We start from the raw sequence: 5122 nt of genomic DNA on the forward strand, positions 1-5122 counted from the left end.
TGTATTTCCACCACGTAGACCAATGTTTTCTTTTCGCGGCCTATTATACATTACGCATTTCATCGCCAGATTCACCAACCAACGAATTTGTCTTTAATTGAACTTCTCAAGGGTTAAGCAATAATATTGAACACACAATGATATTACCATAAATACATTTTTTTGTAAAATTGTTTGAGTTTCGCCTTAAAAAAAACCTGGTACCCATATGCAACAACCATATGTCAACATTTACATGACAGTATATAATATAAGTAGATAATAAAATCAAAATAATTGTTTGTTTGTTTGTTTGAACGCGCTAATCTCCGAAACTACTGGTTCAAATTGAATAATTCTTTTTCTGTTGGATAGTCCATTTATCGAGGAAGGCTATAGGCTATATAGCATCACCACCAATAGGAGCGAAGAAACAGTGGTAAATGAGTAAAAAACGGGGAAAATTATTTATCTTTGAGAGCTTCCGTTCCTTGCGCTGCGAAAGCGGTTCAAGATACACAAAAGAAGATACACAAAGAATTATTTCTCTTTCAATGATCTAAAAAAAAGTCCATGAGTACCGTTTTTGTGATAACTAATTTGGTCAAAATTATTTGTTAGAGTTGTATTAACATAATAATATTAATCTTTATCCAAATAAATGTGTTGTTGGTTGGTTCTGAATAAAATTGTCGTTGACGACACTTAATTTCAACGAACAACTTAAAAGATAATATTACAAATAAATAACTCCGAAACAAAATCAACTCGCACTATGCGCTGCGCTGGCCGGCGGGCGAGAAGGGGTGTCTGCGGGCGCGCCGGAGGGGATTGTATCTCTACGAGATACCATGCCGCGCGGCTTACTCGCCGTACTGAACGGTCGAACGCAGCGCTAATGTATATATAAACGTAAAATGGATTTATATGAAACAAGACAAAATCTATATATATGTAAATAATAATGTTTTTTGTTAGATACGCTAAGGAGCGAGAACGATTGGACCATTCTTGATGAAATGTTCAGAGGTTGTTCGTTGTGGATCTTGGAAGGTTTAGAAATTAAAAAAAAACTTATAATTTTCCCGACGTAACGTCGGAATCTCAAAATGACATTACGTTGGCTCTCGCTTCTACTCTAACTGCAGCAACGCTACTTGAAGTTGGCAATTTTCTATAAGCACTTGACAGAACAATGAAAGATCTGTGGAATAATAATCGTCGCTTTGGTGGCGTAATGATACTGTTATTGACAAACACATTATGTTATTTCGAAATCAACAGCGGCGGAGGAATTGAACGCATGTCTCAAGTCATCGTACTTGTGGCGTCACGCGAAAACCATATGATTGACCATGAATATGTGTGAGTTCCTGCAACAGGATAGCACCGCAGAAGATCTGCAAAGAACTGGGAACATTCCGGTTAATACTTCTAATGGTTTGATATCAATACGAACATTAGCCAAATTTATCGTAACCACGCACGCAGATTTTTAACTGCCAAAAATACCGATGTCGATGACTTAATCTATACGACTTAAAGTCAATTTCTGGGAGATTTGTGTTCATACACATCGATCGAACATGTTGAAAATGAAGACGAAGCTGTGAGTTATCCAGTGAAATTTCTAAATTCTTTGTCATTATAATGCTTTGTATTTATTATTATGCTTCGCAATCTTCAAGCAGCTATCGAATAATGTAATAGTTGCACAAATTTTTTAAAGCGACTTACAAGGGGGCAGAATGCTTGATTCCACGAATTTCTTTGAGTTCCAACGATTTGCCATTTCAGTTCAAACGTATTAAGTTTCCAATGAGATTTGCATTTGGGATGACAATCAACAGGTCTCAAAGACAGTCGCTGAGGTGTGTGGCATAAATTTTATTCACGAGTTGAAAAATCATCTTCTCTGTACATTTACGCCCCGGAACAGAAAACAAAAAATTTTGTTTATTAAGCTGCGTTACATTGAAAAAAAAATTTAGAAAAATCGCAAATAAATGTTTTCTAACACTATACAAATTCAACTTTGTTTTCAAAACAAATAATTTCACGCAGTGCAACGACTGCGGAGTCATCTAGTAATTTGATAAAGCTTCAAGAAATACCTAAAGAAATAAACTGTTATTCAGAATTATATATTAAGTCCACATTATTATTATATATATCCTAAAATATTAAATTGGGGACCAGACATCGATTCAGATTCATTACCTTTTTTTTGATTTCCTGTAAGGTATCAAGATAAATCCTGGGTTCCACATACAAGTTGTTATACCAATAATTTGGACCGAACCAAGAGGGATCATACAAGTGATTGTTATTTTTGTTTAACTAAAAGGCATTACAACCATATCCAAACATACTATGTACATTCGGCCAACAGACTCATCCTACATAGTGTTGAACTGCCTATGCCAAAAAATCCAAATCTATAAGAAAATCAGGATTCAAAAAATTTTACAGGAAACTATAAATCAGAAAATAACAAATAAGTCTTTAATGATCTCATAATGTCATATAAAACTTATGTTTAACAAGGCCACCTGTAGTTAAGAGAAAATTGTGCACTTATTTTTTTGTAGAAATGATGGTCTTCGTTTATCATTTGATAACCATAGGCATCTCTTCCATTAAGGGACCGACTCCTGTTCAATTCCATACTACTATATTTCTTTTATACTTATTCAAAATTTGTTATTAAATTTCTCGACTTATCATTACCAACCAAATACTGAATAATTCACTAATTCCATCGCCAACAAAACTGGAATTGGCATTAAATGTCTGGCTGCAGTCTGGCCGTTGTCACATACATTTCGGCTAATAAAATTCTCGCACACCCACCGGCGCTTTGTGGGCCTTCAATAGACTCAATTGAGAGCCGAAGGCTGCAAACGAAAAATTTAAATAAAAACGAAGAAATACCGGTTCACCACCAAACAATGTGGTTGCCTGAAAATGCTACTCATATTTAATTCAATTTGCAAAAGCACGAAAAATACTAGTCAGCAGTTGTTAGAAGCAGTCAGTAGCAGGCCAGCCGTCGCTTGTAATATTATCTATTTGCATAGGCTCTCAACGATTTGTAAATATTGCAGTGGCGCAGTCAATTACAGAGAGTCTACACGAGCTGACATTGAAAAGCTTTACATTACAAACACACACAACCAACACTCAATCCAACAGTCAAAGACGTCCTTTGATAACAAACTGTTTAAATTGTCGTCTACTGACCGCGGGACATAGTGAATTTTAGATGGCATTTGAAGGGAAGGTGTACTTGTTCCATACATTACATACTGTTGAGGAGGTGAATAGAGAAATAGAGAAATAGATTTATGATAAAATGTCTTCCAAGATCTTTTCATTGTATCCTTATATAACCTTATAAACAATCATTAGAAACGCACTAAAATAAGTGTTTGTGCGAGTAATCGCTTTACTAGATTTAAGCACCTACTTTTTTACCAATCAACTTTTTAACATCATAACAGTTTTTTGCTTAGTTATTTGTGAAATGTATGAAAATCCTCTGGTTGGCATAACATCATTTATTATTTAGAATTGGTAAAACTAATTAAATTGACTAATTCCTGTGATATTCAATTTCCATAGAAGGATGATAGTTCAAACGATATTTCTCTAACAGATAACATTATCATTAAAGTTTCAATGGCTAGTAATGTATTCTATTGAACAAAAGATATTGAACTAGATTAGAACTAGTGAAAACGAGTACAATATGGCTTGTAAGGTCGGTTGTCATTTAACCTTTCTCAGAGAGGATGAATACATTCGAGGGTCCCATAAGCTCTTAGCTTACATAAGCATAACAGGTAAAACTGGGCGTGGTTCATCAAAAACCAATGTGTGACCATATTAAGACTCTTTCAACTAATTTTTGATGGTCGCAATCGAAGGTGAAAACGAAACTACTACCGAATCGGATTTGACAGTAGCCGTGTACGATATGCTACGACACGATTTAACAGTTCTTTTGCGACTGTTGCTGAGGGGCTATGACTTAACGACCGCTCTCGTCTTAAGAAAAAATATTTTTATACTCTCGCAACCTGTTGCACAGAGTATAATAGTTTTGTTCACATAACGGTTGTTTGTGTCACCAAGAAATATAAGAGTTAGAAATATACATAAATGATCAGGATGACGAGTGGAGTTGAAATCCGGATGTCTGTCCGTCCGTCTGTCCGTGCAAGCGATAACTTGAGTAAAAATTAAGATATCTTAATGAAACTTGGAACATATGTTCCTTGGCACCCTGAGGAGGTTGCTTTCGAAAATGGGCAAAATCGGTCCACTGACATGCCCACAAAATGGCGGAAACCGAAAACCTATACAGTGTCATAACTAAGCCATAATTAAAGTTATGAAAATGAAATTTGGAACATAGGATCACATTAGGGAGGAGCACATTTGGATGTAATTTTTTTGGAAAAGTGGGCGTGACCCCGCCTCCAAATAGGTTTTTTGTATATATCTTGCAAACCAATAAAGCTATATTAACCAAACTTTCTGCAGTCGTTTCTTTTAGCCGTTTCCTTATACAGTCCAAAAATGAAAGAAATCGGATAATAACCACGCCCACCTCCCATACAAAGGTCAAATGACTAAAAGTGCGTTAACTCACTAACGAGAAACGTCAAAAACATAAATTTTACATAAGAAGAAGAAGGAAGCTGCACTGAGATTTTTTACACAATTGAAAATGGGCGTGGCGTCGCCCACTTATGAGTCAAAAACCATATCTCAAGAACTACTCGACAGATTTCAATGAAATTCGGTATATAATATTTTCTTGACACCCTGATGACACTGGTGGAATATGGGCGAAATTGGTTCACAACTACGCCTACTTCCCACATAACTCAATTTTGAAATCTTTTGATTCGTTCACTTTATAATACATATATACATTAGGACCAAATGAAGATAGCGGAATAAAACATTACACAAATACTGTATTTGAGCTGTGACATCACTTGTGGAAAAATTGTCAAAATCGAACCATGACTTTTCAAGGCCCCAGATATCGAACATGAAGAACTCAGTGCCTAAGGGTAGTTTTTCACCGAAAATATAAGTAAATCCCTCAGATATTTTTATGTAATTCATT

This window comes from Zeugodacus cucurbitae, chromosome 2 (genome assembly GCF_028554725.1).
Source record: "Zeugodacus cucurbitae isolate PBARC_wt_2022May chromosome 2, idZeuCucr1.2, whole genome shotgun sequence".
NCBI lineage: Eukaryota > Metazoa > Arthropoda > Insecta > Diptera > Tephritidae > Zeugodacus > Zeugodacus cucurbitae.